At 36.3% G+C, this 18,431-nt stretch overlaps 1 protein-coding gene across 5 annotated transcripts in view; it reads left to right on the forward strand.

Moving 5' to 3' along the window:
- POLA1 (DNA polymerase alpha 1, catalytic subunit) overlaps positions 1-18,431 on the forward strand; it is a 188,091-nt gene that overhangs the window by 87,454 nt on the left and 82,206 nt on the right. The gene's annotated exons all lie outside the window — the stretch shown is intronic.

Genomic DNA, 18,431 nt, shown 5'->3' on the forward strand with positions numbered 1-18,431 from the left:
CTCTTTTTTTGAGGGGTAGTGCAAGAAATCCAAAGTGCCAGTGGTAGTGGTTGGCTTTGTATGGAATTGTGGGGGAAAAAAGTGTAGTATTTAAAATTCCTGTCTTCTCACTGTCCAACATTAGGACAAAACCCACCATGCTTTTTAACTTATATCAATATGTTTTGCATTTCTAATGTGCTAGAAGGGCAGGAGAAATTCTTATTGCTAATAAGAATAAAAAGCCGTGTAATGTTTTGCTCTGTTCTGTTTTTATTTTGGTTGGTTGGTTGTTTTGTCTTTTAAGACCAAGCTATGAACCAAACTGAAATGTTTAAATGTTGAACATTGTAATTTGCTTACATAAATCTATTAAGTATCTTACTACATGGTATATTGGATAATTAATATAATGAAAAAGAAAATCATTTGTCCATGTAAGTAAAAGCTTCAGGGTTTTTTTAGTACTGAGAATTTACTTTTAAACTAGTTAGCTATAATAAGGTTTAAAACCACTTTTTGACTGTGGAATACATTCAGACTCTGGAAATGTGAGATTAATTTCCAGATTGCACATTAATTTTCTTTTTACAAAAGGGCTTTTCATGGAGTTGGGCAAGTAAATTTTTGTCCTGTTAGCTCCTAGAAAATCAGATGCTGAGACTTTTAGTTTATTCCTTTCATCCAGTACTTGTAGTGACTGTATAACAGCTGGAGTTGAAATTCATCAAATGGGTAGTTGCACTAATATATATAATCCTGTAAGCTGTAAAGACACACCCAAAAGTATTATGGCAAAAACTGTCTGAACAAAACATTTAATGAAACTTTCAGGCTCTTATTAAACAATCTCATATTGTAATAATTGCATCTGAAGGGCACAGAAATACCAATTTGTATGGGTCAAATATATTGTCACTCCATTATAAATTTTTTTTAGATATTATTTTGTTTGTATATCCATCAAATGGCACATAATACAAAAACATAAAATGCGAAAATGGTTTTTAACCTGTAAATAATGAGCTGCCTTTTATGAAGACAGCCCTATCAAGAGCCTTTCAGCCTGATCCACAGCTCACTGAGATGAATAAGTGTACTTTTTTTTCACTGAGCTTTGAATCAGATTTTTTTTTTAGGTGTTTAAGTGTTCAAGATCTTGCTTGTTGTTTCCTTTAGTCTATTGAAATGCTTTTATATGTGGCTGTATAAAGTGGGGGGGGGAGGGAAGGCGGGAAGTGCCGTAAAATCTAAAAGTAGAAAATCATCTTGCCCTTTTTGGCACATGAAACTGTGTTAAATAAATACATACAATCATGATAGACTACATTCCTTTAAAAAGATGCAAGTGTAAGTGTATAAATAGAATTTTGTAAGCCTGCTACAATCCCATTGTTTTTGTAAATAACTCGCCTTTATATGAAAATATCTGCAATCGTTTTTTGCCATTAAACATTGAAATGTTTTATATTTGACTTCCCAAACCCATCTACCATTGCTCCAGTATTTACAGATTTCTTAATGGTATTAAGAATATCAATTTTGATAATCTTACTCTTAAATGTAAATATATTTAAAAATTACATGGAAGGATTTTATTTCTTCTCAGAAATGCATTTATTCTATGAGAGATTGATCCTGTTGTGTGCTTTTTTTTTTTTTTTAATTCTGCTTCAGAAGAGCAAATAGATGAAAAGAGAGAGAAACGCTAGCTAATCTAAATTGGGAAATGAAGAGGGCTTTTTTAAGCATGAAAATTTCATCATCTTGTCAGCTGGCAGAATGCCTGCTGTGTGGATTCACAAAGGCTAAGAATTACACTTTCATGAAATTTTCCTCACTAACTGCCCTGGTTAATTTGAAAGATAACCCACTGTTCTAATTCATTCCTCAATTGGGCGGTGCAGGTTTTATCTTTGATCTGACAAAGCATTTGTGTTAATCGTTTTGGCCCTCTACTAGACACTCTTGGGATTGTGCTTTTACAATAAATGTGTCTGTGATAGCTCTTTAGTCTATTATACTTACAATAGATCCATAGAACTGGTAATTAATTCTGTACTGCTTTGGAAATGGGGAAGAATAGGTGTAGCTCTGTCAAGTGCTGCTGGGAAGTTTGTTTAGCTAGTTCATTTTTGAAGTGTTACCCTCAGCCATCAATGAAACATCCATGCTAGGGAATGGGTAAAAGCTGAAATATGCAAGCATAAATGGAAAAACTGACCAATTTCTTTGCTTAAGCAGGATGTAACTTCATTTATAGTAAGTGGATCTAATTATTATGTTGGAACCTGCTTTGTGTTTCCCACTGGAATATTCAAATGCTCGTTTTTGAGGACTTGGTAAACAAATACACACTCTTTTAGATCCCCTTTTAAAAGCCCTGTAAAAGTCAGTATTCATGACAATAAAATGAATCCCGTATCTTATCCAGCTATTCAGATGTTAGTTTTGCTAACTAAAAAGAACTGAATGAAGGCCCCCAACATGTTGCATATGCCATTTGAGTAGTAGCAAAATGCATACAGAATTGGTTGGACTGGGCAGCTGTTGTCCCCGAAGCAGCAGGTTTTTCTTTTTTTTTTTTAATACATGTATACACCTGTGCTATTGTTAGTAGTATATTTATAGGCTAAAACCTGCTTTTATATGGATGCTCTTTCTATGCTGTCTGATTAATAGTGTAGGGCATCTGTAGAACTCTGTATGGTTTTCAAAACACATAAAATGATGTGAACTTTAAAAGAGTTTTTAAAAAATACTGAGAAAATCTTGTTCCAACCTGTATTGTTTTTGTTTCCCAGTCTTTTTCTGCTGGACCACTGTAACCCACAGGCAGAAGTGAGTTTGAAGGCTATTGAACGCTGCTAAATGACTTTATACTGTTCAGCTGTGAAAATTCAGTGTTCAATAGCCCTCAAAATTTCTCATTTCTTACCTGTGGTGGGGTGGTCTACTGCTTGCACATTAGGTCGCAGTATAAATACACCTTCAAGATCTTTGAATTACTTTTTATATATATATTGCTGTTCTGGCTCTTGTATATATGTTCAAGGGATTTGCATTAGTATTTTGCGCACTTAAAAAGGTAAAATATTTATAAATAAGATAACATTATAAGAGGCCATAGCATTCACACAGGTTTTGGGATTATGTGGCGTATTTGCTTAAGAGAACAAAGATGACAGGGCTCGTTCTGAACCGGAAATTTCCCACACCTCAGTGAAGTGTATTGCCAAGAGCCCACAGGTGTACACCCCATGAACAGGTGAAAATATGATTGTAGACGATGGTGATGACTTCTGTAATAATGTTCTCACAACAGTCATGCACTGAAAGTGTGTTTGTTTGGTGGGTGAGTTGGGGTAAGAAATTTCTTTGGCGTGAGGGAAAGGTGTCTTGTAGTGGTAATAGTACAATATTTTATTTATTTCTGTGCTAATAGTACTAGAATTACATGGGCATGTGATGAAGAGTAGTTAGGGCCAGAACTGTGACACCAGCTGATGTGGTAGGCAGAATCAGATAGCCAGACTCTGCCTTCAGATTAACTCCAGTGATTATTTTCAGTCCTTTCTGTATGTATGGAAATAGGTTTCTGAGTCTTTTCCAAGTTTCAACTTGTATCACTGTCATTTTGGTTTATACATACAGAAACAGAGATGTTTATTTTTAGTACTGACAGCTTCCAAGTCAAGGCAGAATTCGGGGCGATTGGAATGAAAGATAAAATATTAATGTGATTCCCTTCACAGTTTACTGGGAATGTGAGAGAGAGAAGGGAGGTTGCCACCACATTATCAGGAGTTTCCTTCTCCCTTCCACAGTAGTATTTTGTGGTCCTCTCCTTGACTGAGGTTGACAAATGAGTTGTGTTTGGAATCAAGTTTTGGTTAACCAGGAGCAAGTTAGAAATGTCTTGATTATTGAACAGGACAGTCAGTATTCTACCATATGGAAGTGTAATACATCTGTCATAATTTATGTTTATCGAATAATAAAAGATAACTCTTTTGGTCACAGTGTGTAGTGTGTTTTGGGGAAGCAGTTATTTGTCACAGCACTCATAGAGTCCATTAACTGGAATCGATTCGCTATTACTGCAACTTCTCCATGATCTGCCCTGTAAAGGAATTGTTTGGTTCAGACTTCTAGCATCAATACAATTTTTAGTGAAGTGTTTCAAAGTAATGATCGATATGTCTTTACAAAGGGTTTAACTCTCCTCATTGGATTTTACCAGCCATGACGGACATGCATCCATCTCACTGGTGGTTGAGAGAGGCTGAGTATGACTCTCTGCACTCCAAATTTTAGCCACTGAGAATGAGTTAACGTAAGCAAAGAAGCAGAATCTGTAGTTAGTCCCCAGTCTGGTACCTTGCAAGAGAAGGCTTAATGACACTAGATATCTCTGTTAGCTCTTTGTAGAAAAGGCTCCCCAGGCTGGCCACCACATAGATCAGGTTCTAAGAAATGTGGATTGCTTCAATAGAGTAAAACTAGCTTTGTAATTTCCTCTGTAGGTAGAATGCAGGAATGTAAGGACTTATTATCACAATAATTTGTCTGCTTAGGCTTATAAATGGCAGTATTGTGAACACTGTGTTACAGGAAGTGTGCCCAGAGGTAAATATGGTCGTGGTTATGATTGCCACCAAGTGTGTAATGTTTACCTAGGTGATTGAATCACTCATCTAATAACAAGATGTTGCTGTCTTCAGAGGATTACAGAAAGCACAGTCTTTGAAGGTACTCTGTTGGAACTGATCTGTTGCCCCGGTCAAAGCAGTGATGAATTTCGGCAACACTTGGAGAGCAGGTTTGTGCTGCAGTTGAGAGATGCAGTTGCAGCTCAGTGTATCTGATCTGGCTTTACGCTGACTACAAAGTGTGTAGCTTTGGTGTCCCAGTAGCAGCATTTGTTAGGAGATTCTGTAGCCAAGAATTTTAAATGTTGGGCAGATCTGTGCATCCTGTGGAGAGATATGTCACTATGGCATTACTGATAGTGCTTGAGAGAGAGTGACCAAATGTGTCCTCTGGATACCTTGGATCGACAGAAGCACTACAGATACTGCATAGATTTGGAGGATTTGCTGCTTTTGAGTCTATTTTAATAACAAATAATTAATCACAGGAGGGTTTATAACAAATCACTGGTCTTGAAAGGATCGTTGTTCATCTTTCTTCTTTTTACAGGAGTTTTAGAGAGCTATTTTAAATTGTTTTAGGTTTTTATGTTCAGTTTAAAGTTTGATGGAAAATTATCCCACTAGTCTATAATTAGAGGCATTACAAGAAGGAAAAGTCCAGGTAATCTAAATAAGGAATAAAGTAGGTCTTAAAACCACCAGTTCTCATGGAATTCTGACTTAGTTAATGCCTTATACTATAATAACTTGGACCAACCAATTACTGAAATACCAAACCAGGCTGAGTCTGTACTAGTCTACAGAACTTTTAATAGAGAACCATCTTGCCAGGAGATTACACAAGTGCACAAGTTCTGTTGGCCTTGAAGGCTTGATGCTGTTGATGTGTATGTAACCAGGAATGCTTACACTGCCTAAGCACCTTGCATCCATCAGGAGAACCAGAGTTAAAATCTGAAGCTGAAGAGACCATATTTTCTCTGGACATAGTTCCTTCCGTAAGAATAAGTTTGCTTGATGTTCATGACCTAAAAGTGATGTGCTTATCAGAAATGTTTTTGTAGAAGTCACTATTAATATGGAAATCCGTGGTCCAATGCCAATTTTAGGAAGTGAAAATTACTTGCTTTAAGCCCTTTTTAAAAAAACCAAAACCTAAAATAGCACCATCTGTGGTAGTTCAGAATTGAATGGGCACATAAAAGGAAAAAATATGGATTGTTTTATAATAACGTCACTAAACTTTACTTTTGTGTTACCTATCCTAAAGTTTCTCAGTCTTTATCATGAATTTTTCCTTCAGCTTCAAAAGTAAGCTTAAAATAAATTTTACAGTATTTGGGAAACTAAAATGTTCTTCAAGCAGTTGCCTTGTTTTGTAAACAGTTTTGTTTGATGCTGTCTTTCATAGTCCACATTCCTAAAGATAATTGAATAAGAAAATCATGGGGGTGGGAGGCAATTGAGGGCATACATGAAAAACTTCATCTGTGTTTGCCCTAGAATGCTTTTCCTTTTGGCATAGTGGGAATGGCTTTTGCAGGTGTTTTATTTTTTCCCTACTCTTAGACGTTCAAAGAATTATTTCCATTTTTTTTTCTTGTTTCAGGCAGTTACTGTTGCCAAAAATAATTCTAGCAATGTTCAGTCAGTCTTCTAGTTCTTGATAAAACACTCTTAGAAAAATTAAATAAGATGTTCCTCAACAGGAGTTATTTCAGTATTCAAAATCTCGTCATAAGGAAGCTTTATAGTTAGAAGGCAATTTTAAAATCTCTTATTTAGCTTCATGTAAGCAGCTGTTTAGGTCTCGTTGATGTTTAGTATTTGGTGCAGCAAGGGAAAATGGGTGAGTGTGTCAGCATTCGAGAATTGAACACATCCGGTGGGGAGTACTTCACACCTTTCAGCTTGGTTCCTGGAATCAAGTTTATATGTGTGAAAAAACCTCAGAGCAGTGAGTCTGGGCAGCACCATTTAGTTAAACTCTTCTGCCTTTGTGTCCTCATTCATGTGCTTGGGAGGGGGAAGGTGACCCTTGAGCTGGGTGAGACTTCTGGGGAATTACTAATTTTTCATACATGGTGGCCAAGAGAAGCAGTACCAGCTATAATGCAGCAAATCTTCTGTAAGATATCATGTATCCTAGGAAATACCATCACCAATTTTAGCAGCCTGTGCTGTGTTAGAGTTGACATTTGTTCCTTTTCCTGACTTGTGAAACCTGTAGTTCTACAGGTTTGTTTGAAAGGAGCAGTTTTAAGGGACAGTGAAGTTTCAGATCATCTGAGATCAAAAAGAGATGTTACTTCATTTTAATTGAGACTGTTCCCATCTGCAGGAAGAAATGGCAAATACTGTTACATTAGATATGGCTTCATAAAAGGGTTTTGGATTTCCTTCACTGTCTTGTTCAGAAGTCAAGTCAAGCTGCACAGGGTCTGTTTTCTGCAGAGTACCAGTGTTTCCTGCAGTGGATATGTACAGGTGGATTCTTTTTTTTAATGCCCAGGCATTAAGCAAATAACTGCTTTGTAATGCCTTCTTTGGGAGGTAGTGTGATTTGAGTGCAGAACCTTATTCCAGTATGTGGGAGACAGAGGAGTAGAAACTCCTGCAATTAAAGGAGGCTTTGATTTACAACCCTGGAAGAGACTAGGTCTGGCTTAATTGACAGAGATTTGTGGACTTTAAGCAAAAGGATTACAAACTTGTGTTCCTATCATTATAAGTAAAATTGTACACTGGGTGTTTTGGTGAAGGGTTTTAAAATATAATAGTGTGGTTTTATATAGTTTAAGTTAAGAATGTAGATGGTATAAGAGAGACAACTGTGTGTACGTGACATGAGAAGTTACTGGTCAAGACATAGCTGCATTGCAGTGAGAAGTGCCACAGGTGATAGGTCATTAATCTAAAACAAAGTGTCGTTTTAAGTATCTATTGGATTAGAAAGTTATAAATTATGATGTAACTCTAAATCTTGGGACTAGTCGCCATTACTCGGAGGTGTTGTAAAATCTCACGCCTCGACTGATGCGTTTGTTATTTTAAACAATAAATTCGTGTAGTTGCATAGTCCCATCCCTTAAAGTTATTTTCCTCCGACACGTGAAGCGCGGGAAACGGACAGAGTATGTGTAGTCTGATGGTAAAAATGTACTTCAAAACAGTTGTTGGCCCATATGTAGTGTCTGTTGTGTTGGTCTCTGTGAAGAATCCTGGAAGCTTATCAGTTAGGTTGTCTAGATTGGGCTTCAGATTACATTTCATTATATGGCATCTACTGATGGACTGTATTTCTACATTTTACCCATTGTTAGTTAATCTATGACTTTCATTCAGTCAAACACGGGGTTTTGCACTGTCTGTTTCTTTCATAAATTGAGCCTGGCGAAGTGGCAGCTCTGCCTGTGCTTTAGGCCTGTGCATTCTGTGATGGCACTCTGTTTTAAAGGCCTTTTAGTTGCTAAAGATGAACCTCCCCTCTCTGTTTCCATGCCATGCTTAAGATTATTGTGTCTTCAGTCTGCGTGCAGGTGCAGCGTCCTATAACATGAGACAAAAAAAAAAAAAAGTCTGTAGTCCCACTCAAACTGTTAGAGCAGCTTAATGACAGTCTTGTTCACTTTCTTCTGTATGGAGAGTTTCAGCTATCCAGCTGTCTCCAGTCTAGGAGAGTGTGTTGGGCTTTGAATCTGTAAATGTACAAGAGAAACATTTCTGAAGTCTTCTAGAGGTGTGCCAGGTTTCTACATGGGAATTAAAGCTCCGCAGAACTTGACAAGTAGATGTTTTCCTTTTTTCCAGAACAAAGTCATTAGCTTTGTAAGTGGCATCTGCAAGAGACGTCACAAATCCATGACTGTCAGTAAAGATCTCCAGATAGAAAGGTCTATGCAGTGACTGAACTAAGTCCATCTAAAAATAAAAATCTGTTTCAGAATTGTAGCAGATAGTCAGAATGCCTTGCATATGTACCTTCCACCTCCTATGGAACAGTACAAACCAAACAGTGTTTGAAGATTGGTTTGTTTTTTATACTGTACAGACAACAACACTTCTTTGTCTTGTCTTTTCCCTTTCTGTATTGGCGTCTACAGGTCAAATGTGGAAAATAAGGAAGTATGAACTCCCAAATGGATTTATTTAATTAATACATCCAGTCTACAGCAATATCATCCCAGACATTGATTTAGCTGGCATTTTTCTTGTATTCTTTTTTCATTTATCACTTACAGCCACGTGTCTTAGAAGATTATATGCATGCACATGTTGGAGAGCATTTTTGTAACAATATGCTGTCCTTTCCTAATGAAAATTTGGTCAACCTAACAATATTATTATTTTTACCCTCATTTGATGGAAGTTCCTGTATTAATAGCTTTGGTTTGGATTATGTGTATTTATAACGTCTTTTTTAAGATGTTTGCATTAACAACACTTCACTTCTACACTCTGACTTGAATGTGAAGTATTTAGCATTATGCATATTTTATAGTTGGTATGTCTTAATTGTTTAAATTTTTAGAATTTACTGGATTTGGAAGAATTATCTGAAAGGACAAAACAGGAGGTGGAGTCAAGTGGAGGTGTATCCTCATCAACTCTGCAGTCAGCCCCCATTCCTTTGAGTGCAAGGCAACCCAGCTGTGAGGATTGCTGGCCACACTCACTCTCATCAGAGAGAGAAAGAGGTGGGGGTGGGGAGAGAGAGAGAAAATTAGCAAGACAAAATTCCTTTCTATCAATCCTGTCTTTACACAAATTCAGACTTCTGAGTTCCCATACGTGAGTGTGTAACTTAATTTCCAAATTACATGATGAAAGCACATCTGTCCCAAAATTAATACCTCTTGAGAATATCATAATTGTATATACTGAAAATAATTAGTATCTGTAATTTGCAAGTCATAAATGTCTAATTTTTAGCGAAGTTGTTTGTTTCCATTTAAGATAAATTCTCAATTTAATATCCATAGCAACATTTGACTATGCTAAAAAGGGGCCAGAATTGTTTAAAAACAGAGAACCCCCCAATCCCCCAAAATACAGAGAATACAAAATGGTATCTGCTGGGTTCTGTTGCAGAATAAAACGTTCGATTTCTGCAAGGAGTTTGTAATTGCTGTAATAATTTTTATTGGATAACATATTGTTTCTCATATTGGGGCAATTCATGCTGGATGATCTTGCACTAGAACTGGCAGATACCAAGCTACCCATTACTGACCACCTATCAAGCACAAAGATTGAATGTAGAATTTGAATTTGGTAGAAATTCTGCCTGTGTATCTACCTGTGCATCCATCTATGTGAGTATGAATAATGTCATTAAGATTAGTACAACTATTTAGAAAGATAGTATTCCAGTAGTTCATGCAGTGTTGATGATGGTTTCTCACACCATTCTGTAGTATTTGCATGTGGTTTTTATGCTTGCTTGAAGGAAGCAATTAATCAAATTCCCCCTCCCTCCTACTGCTTTTTGCGTCTCTTTTTCTTTCTGTGATAAGCGATCACCATTTATACTGAGTTGTTCCTTTAATGGGGCATCTTTTGGGGATCGCCTTGTCAGGATTTTGGGGTTTTTTTAACCCCATCAGTTAAGTAGCAGAAATAGAGTAAACTGAACTGTGATATGATCCTTGAGAGAGTTTCATGTATGATTAAACATAAGGTGGTTTTAGGATCAAACACCCCTTCTCCCTCCCCAACCCCCCAAGTAAAAGGTACTGAAATACCTTGTAGAGAATTCATAATATAAATTCTGTATATTCTGATTTGTCTTTGGAGGCTTCCCAACAAGAGTGAGTCAGGCACACTAAGACTTACAAAATAAGGCTGTATTATCTGCCAAGAAATGGTCAGGGATTACTCCAAAGTCTTATTTTCAGTGTTTCTCCTGTGTCCATTTCTGAACGGCTTCATGAGGCTCGTGGCAATGTGCCACCCAGTAATCAGGTGTCATTCAGAAAAAGGCTGGAGTAGCAAATACCTATTTGAGGAGCATCTGAGACTGTAGTGAAAATAAGGAAAATTATCTAGGGAGTGATTACGAGCTTTCATAATGAGAAGTACATTGAGTTTCTATATAAATTAAACTGGTGTCTTTCCAGACACAGATCTGTATATGAGAAGCCAGCATCATAACCGAGGCTTAGTATTTCCTGTTGATGGAGTCAGTGTGATTGCTGACTGTTTGTGGTTTTTTAAAGACAAAAGGCAGCTAGATAGATCTCTTTCCTTCCCATTTTTTTCACCCTGATTTTAATTGTAGGTAACTCTTTAGCTGCAAGGTTTCCAGCTTTCTCCCTGTGGTGAGTTACTGAACTATCTGGAACAGATCAAATGTGATAAAGCGCTAGGAGGCTGCTAAAAACTGTGTTTTGATAGGAAAGACCTTAAGAGGCAGCACAACATCCTTAAAATAAATAACTTCATGAAAGAAAATACAGGCTCATAGAATCACTGAATGGCTTGGGTTGGAAGGGATCTTTAAAATTATCCAGTTCCAGCCCCCCTGCCATGGGCAGGGATGTCACCCACTAGATCGGATTGCTCAGTGCCCCATCGAGCCTGGCCTTGAACACTGGCAGGGATGTACCTGTCCCATTGTCTTTGATAGTTTCTTTAGATTAATTCTGTCAGACTTCATTAGTTGTTTCTAGGACATTCCAACTATGTATGAATAGTGATACTAACAAAGGAGTTTTGCTTTTTATGTCTCTTAAGTGTTTTGGAACTCTTAGGAGAGGCTCCCTTTGGATTATAAAAGTTGTTAAAAAAATCTAAGTGTTACACATTTAATGAGTACATCTAACTTGACTTTTTGGGTGAAAGTCAGTTTCTTCATAAGAAAACTGTAGAATGTCTTGCTGGACAAAGTTGTCTGACCTTATGAGATACCAGCACACACAGAGAAGTAAACGAATTTCTTCATTTCCCATTTTGTTTTTTACTGTTGCTTTCCATTCTGACTGCTCAGTCGAGCTCTTCCATACCTTTCTGTTATTCTCAAACATTTAAGCATATATAATAAAAATATTTCATTATGGTTGCTAATGCTTTAAAAAACATAAATTTTAAGACTTTTTCTGAACAGGAGAGTAGTAAAGTAATTCTTCCAACTGCTTAGAAAGTTACTGGGAAGTCATTAAATGCAAGAAGAATCTTCCTTTTTTTCCAGAGTACGAAATGTCTACTTCAGTGAAGTTGTGCTTGACACTGAGATGTTAACTTTTATAGGAGGTCTTTCTACTGAGGAATTCTTTGTTGCATTGACTAAAGGAAAATATAGGCCTAATGTTTCTTCTTAGTTCTTCTATTTTTTAACCCAATGTCCTTTTTTTAGAGCGAAGCTGTATTAAAACTATCAGATTATGAAACTCTGCTACTTCTTCAGAGAACCTTGGGGCCAGCCTCAGATATTTTATTGCTTTTACATCTTTCACAAGAGATAGACAAGAATATGCTTTCATTGAACTTAACATGTTGTTTGGCCAATTTTCTATAATCCAGTAAATACAAATTGTACCCTGGTTATCCATCTACGTCTGTCAAGCAAATTTTAATGGATGAGTGAATGAGTCAAATTCTATGCATGGAAATATACAGATATGCAAAATATGGGTCTAATTACAAGGCCGCTGAATTTACACAAGGTCAGGTAAACAAGGCACTCTGTAATGATTATTAATTGTTAATAATGCCTTTGGCAAAACACATTTCTGCTTTGAACACCTATCAGCTTTGCATTTTTAGTTATATGAAACAGCCAGATTGGTCAACTATTGAAAAAAATAAAAGACCTTACCTCTGTAATTGCTTATTAGTTTTATCTCAGTAATGGGAAGGATACTGTTCTGAAAAATAAAAGTACATTCTACAGTTATGTGTGTAAGTTCCGCAGTAAAAACCAAATAAATGCATTATCATTCATTCCTTTGAATAAATGAATAAATTAATGTACAGCTAACTTGTATCCTCGTAAGGTAGTCCTAGAAGCTCTTTCTGTCTCATCCTATGTGATGAAGAGACATTTCTTCTGAGCCATCGTTATCCTTTGAAACAGTTGGGTTTTTTAAGGTGTTTGGTCTGTTCTACCTGAATTCTGTTGCCATTTCCTTCGCCCTCATCCATGTACCTTTTAAACTTACCTCTCTTTTGGCCAATTGTAAATATTTGTCATGGGGCTGTAAGACGGAGGAATTTGCAGGAAAGGAGAGAAAAAATGCTGAAATGGGAAACATGAGGTTCCACTGTTAAATGAAATTAAATCATACAAATAAAAATTCATTTTCTTTACTCTGTATATTATACTACTGGATTGTACGGTTGAACGAGCAGTTAATTTGGACAGGAATGGTAAGGGTGGTTGCAGGTAGAAAAACATACCTGTTGCACATTTCATAGTTTTGCCTGACATTTTTCCCTGGTGTTGCAGGTACAGTTCTCTCCTGTTGCAAACTGTGCAGCAACCATAGCTTTGTTTCAGCAGTACTTGCTTTCTATAGCACTGCCACAATCTTAAACTAACGTATTTTGAAGATGAAACAAGTTTGAACATCGTGAGAAATAAGGTATGCAAATTTGCTTTAAATACTGAGAAAATTGTGATTTTTCTTTGGTGTTTGTTAGGTCATTGCAGGCCAATGGCATAGACTGGCTAAGTACTAAACTATGAACAAAGAAGTTGTATTTAATGAAGGCATTTGCTCAGTGTAGTATTGGTTTCTAACAGTAGCTGGATGCTTAATGATTTGAAGGAACTTCTCCGAGACAAATTTTCCAGTAAAACTTTTGGTAAGAGATGCAACTTCCTAGTTAGGAGATGAATTTTCTTATAAAACCGAAGTGTTTTCATCTGTATGACTCTGCGAGTTTCTGGAGATACAGCTTCTGTCTGGCACTTTGTGTCAAGGAGCTCCAAAGGCTGTTTGAGAGAGTTGAAAATAGTTCTGTTTTTCACTGCTGTGGTTTTGTCATCTTTTTAGCTTCACTGCAATTCTATTTTGAATTGCAAAGAAAGGTAAACAAAACAACAAGTTTATAATCTGCGTACTGTATTGTCCAAATTTGTAGGCTTTCTTTTGTCAACTTCTGTTTTCATGGACTGTCTTTTGCACTCCTTTTATTCCTCTTTTGCCATGATAGTTTGTGGCGGGTAAATATCAGCAAGCACTGATGTTCTCTGAAGTGAGCCATGGTTTTCATGGGTACACAAAGGCTGTACCTACTTATCAAAGTCCTTTTCATCTTCTGTTCTCTCAATATTCAAGTGTAAAATTGCTTGTAGATTGTTTTTAGCACTGCATGTGATCAGACTTATGGCAGCTACTGTATTAAACATTTTTCAGTTTCTGATATTAATCTTCTGTTATTCTATTAGTCCTGAGAATTTGTAATAAAAATCTTTCCACTAGTCAAAATTTGCCCTTTTTTGTGATACTGTTTTACTCTTTGTGCCATGCTTGTGGTTCCTCTCAAGCTGCCTTTCCTTATTTTCAAATGTTAGCAGAAAGTGATGTTATTTCACTGTATCTGTTATGTTTGTAACCACGGAAAAATTTATTCTATCATACTTTATTTTTTATTTATAAAGCTGTTTTTGTTGCTGTTCTTTACACTGGTTTCTTCTGTCTGGTTTTAGTAATGTGCCCAGAATTGTAGACATCATTTCAAGCAAGGCCTCTCTGTTGCTTTTATACAGACAGATGATTTCTCTTAGTCCTTTGTTCAGTTTTTTTCTCTGCTTCTTCTTTTTCATTCACTTTTCCTTTTGATTAATGTATTATTTTAGCATAATTTTTGCCTTTCAGCATCAGTCTCTTACTGTGAGCTAATGTTTATGATTCTCACATCTCTTCTTCATCCTTCCCTCCCCAATATGGCCAGTATTATCTGTGCTGGTTTTTATATTTATGCTCTTTTATGACTTTCTATTTGTCTGTTGCATTTCTGAATCTTTTCTATTTTCAACTCCTGCAAGAAGTTATTCCAATTTGTATGTAACTGTCACCTAAACAGTTTCTACTGTTGATTGTTTTGGCTCTGAACAGAAAGCCTGGGTGGTAAACAGCCTTATAAGCTTAGCAGAGGGTAAACTTTTCCATCTTTCAACATGAGAAGCTCTCAATTCTGATACGAATTTTTTGTCTTTTCTCCGATGTCAGTGTTAGAGTAAGTCTGGATTCTTGCTGGCAAATTGAGTCTGTTTGGGTCAAGCTGACCTCCCCCAGAAGTTTTGTTGTTTTGGATTTCTGAAGTGATCTAATTCTTACTTTTCTAACATTTCTCTTTTATACCATGCTACTAATACCAGTAGATAGATTCTACTTAGATAAGTTTTGTTACTTTTCTGTAAATTTTTTAAATGATCACCCTTTTCCACTGTTTAAAAAATACCTATGAATATCTGAAGGTTTTCTTATAATTAAGAAGTATTCCTATTTTATAAGTGTGGTACTCATTTTTGCTGTGGTACAAGCAAAACAGAGTTTAAGCACATAATTTGATCACTTGGACCAGGTTTGGAGCAATTTGTGCTATTGATTGAATTTTGGAGTTTTAGTTTTTCTTTCTCCAATTTCAGTAAAGGTATAGGGTACATTGTAATTGATAGATTTTTGTTTTTTTTTTTTTCCCCTTCAACTTTTATGCATATTGGTAAGTTCAGTCTATTTTGCAAACACTTACTAATGCTATAATACGTTTTCCCATATCTCCCTTCTCAAATTTTTGCTGTTATTGATTGAAGATTCAATTGAGAAATGTGTTTAGAATCCTGCTTTCTCTGGTAATCATAGAAGTCAGTGGGAAGACAAGAAAATTGTATTGAAAGAAATTGTGTGCGTGTGTTTTGTGTTTCAGCATAGATTATCTCTGCCAAAATAATAGCTGTCATTTTGTTCTTGTTATATTAGTGGGCTGTAGCTTACTACTACCCCTTTTGCCTTGCTTTTGTCCATTCGTCTGTTTGTGAGTAGAAGGAGAATTTTGTGAAGGGCCATAATTTGGGGGCTTTATTATGCTAATAAAATCAATATTTTGTTATCTATTTAAATTAAATATTCCAAGATGGTGACCCTACTCTACCCTGGTATCAAAGCTGCAGACCTTAACATTCAGTGACTTTGAAACTTGGGTCCTGTTTAGAATTTCACGTCATGCCTATCGCAGGAGAAAAAGATGGAAAATGTATACGCTGAGCCTATAGGACTTCCTGCAGTGCTTATTAATCCTTTATGGATCATTTGAAATGTTTCTAGTTTATTTAAGCTTTGCTGCTTGTATCAGATTGTTCCTGCAAAAAAAGGGAGAAGTGATCATGCTTTGAATTTTTAAAAATGATCTCACTTTCAAGCAAAAGCACTTTTATGCTCCATTAGAGTTGAATTTGCCAAACTCTTACATCGCATTAACACAAGCTTTACTGGATAGATAAATGTGTTGTTCAGGGACTGACTAGAACTTTACCAAACTGCATATTAAGATTTTGTTGTCTTGCAATTTTTGTCTTGAATATTTTCTTCATGCAAATAGAGGCATCAGACGAAATTATTTCATTATGAAACTGGGCAGCACAGTTTTTATCTATTAACAGAGGATAGAAAACAGGAAAATCAAATTTGATAGTTTGGTGTAAGACTAGAGAGTCTTGTTAACAACTCCCAAGTGTGCCATCTTTTGCAAAGAACCAGTTAAAGTTTATGTACATAATTGAGGCTCTGCTTTTTGTGTTTTGCTGCTGTGATAGAGTTGTAGAATAAATGCATTATGATTTATAGGTTCTGGAAAAAAATTCTGTCAGGAGATGAAAACTCTGGGTTGAATTATCTTGCTGGCAAATTAAGGACTAGTCTCCTCATGAAAAGCAGTAACAAATGGGTGAGCTTAGCATTGAATTCACTGCACTGCACAAGGATAGAGAGGCCAGCAGATCCCTTTGGGAGTGGTCTGAAGGTTGAGACACCCATGTCTGTTTTCTGGGATGATCTCAATATATATTTTCTCAATATATTTTTTTCTTTGTTTAACTAGTAATTATGAATGGTTGTGTGCTCATTGTAAGTGCTACTTTCAGGGAACTTTTTTGTTGTTGTGTTTGCCAATTAAAGCAAGATCTTTATAATTATATCTTCTAGTTTTACTCTTTCTGTAATATTTTACTATGCTATCTGCCCAGAATTATGTTTTTCAGGTGTGGGTTATATGAAAATTCTGCCTTAAAAATCAGTAACTTTAGAGCAAAATGGAAAATTATGTGCTGTTAGTCTCCAAAAAGTTTTTTATAAGAAATCACATTCAGTGTTAGAATTTTAGCTTATTTTTTTCAGTTTCTTTTACTTTATGTATTTTACAACATGAGAGAGTGGATTAGTATGAATATAAAGTAAAAACATCTTTTATATATTTATATGCTCTTACAAAATGCTTATTACCATAGTAACAGAGGGGGCCTATTATCTTAGTATATTTCTTTAAATATTTCTAAAACATACATAAAGTATTCTTTACATATTACACCCATACATTATGTGTGTATGTGATCTTTAATTGCATTTAAAAAAAACCCCTGCAACTGAGAAAAAGCCCCAAACAAACCAAAACCACCAAAGGAAACAAAACTATTTGGAGTATCATCCTAAAGTTTCGCACACTGCTTTTCTAAGGATGCGTTACCTGACTTGAATTTCCACCAACAGAAATTCAAAAAAGGGAAATTTTAATTTCATGTGTATGTTTGTGGATATGAGTCCCATATATAAATACATATATATACACACACACACACACACAGAAACACACACGCTGATTCCATCTGATGGAATTTGGGAAACAATTGGAATATTTTTTCCCTGAAAATATAGGCTAAATAATCTGAATTGTTGCTAGTGTTTGCTTTCAATTTGCTTGCCCACCTTTCCCATCCTCTGACCTCTCTCTTCTGTCTCTATTGCTGTCTTCTCAAGTTTTGAGAAATTAATAACACCTGAGTTGTGCTAATGCTAATTTAAAAGAAAAAAAAACCCCTTCAAGATAGGTGTTTGAGGGAAGAAAGATTTAATTCAAAAAGATCAGAGATAATTAATCAGAGAAGTCAAGGTAAATTATTCTGGTTAATAAATATCTGGATGATGAGGGATTGGCGTAGGTGTCTTCGTTCTGCTGCAGATTACTCTTTCTATAGATAATGGTCTTCACTGAGCTATGCATCAGCATATACTAAGGGTGTATCAGCCTTTCCCTGCCGTGCTTAAACATCTGGATTGGCCTAAGGTGGACTTTGCGCCTACATATTTCTTGTAATGCAGAGTGAGAAGAGATGTTCTACCAAAACCTTCTCCATGTTTCCCTGCTTGATATCTGTAGGCAGAATCATGCCAATGAGACCCAAGGACTTGTTGGTGATAACATGGGATGTGATGGGAGAGGCAAAAGCATTTTGCTGGCTCACATTCAGTTCAGGATCACCAGTTGTGTGCCATCAGCAAACTCATCAGGAACACTCTGTGCTCCATCATACAGATCATCAGTAGAAGATCCTGAATGGGACTGGACCTCAGGGTTGCACTGCTATTTACTGGCCTCCAATGAGATTCTGTTCCACTGGTCACCAGGCTCTGGGCCCAGACACTGAGCCAGTTTTCAAGCCACCAAGGTTTTCCAAGCACTGGCTCATGTTATTCCTTTCTTGTCTAGATTTAAGTACCCTTTGTTGCCTGTTGCTCTTCTCCCATGAACATACCTACTTGTTTTTCTCAGGTCACCTCTCAGTCCCCTTTTGTGATGGTA

This window comes from Corvus moneduloides, chromosome 2 (genome assembly GCF_009650955.1).
Source record: "Corvus moneduloides isolate bCorMon1 chromosome 2, bCorMon1.pri, whole genome shotgun sequence".
NCBI classification, from domain to species: domain Eukaryota; kingdom Metazoa; phylum Chordata; class Aves; order Passeriformes; family Corvidae; genus Corvus; species Corvus moneduloides.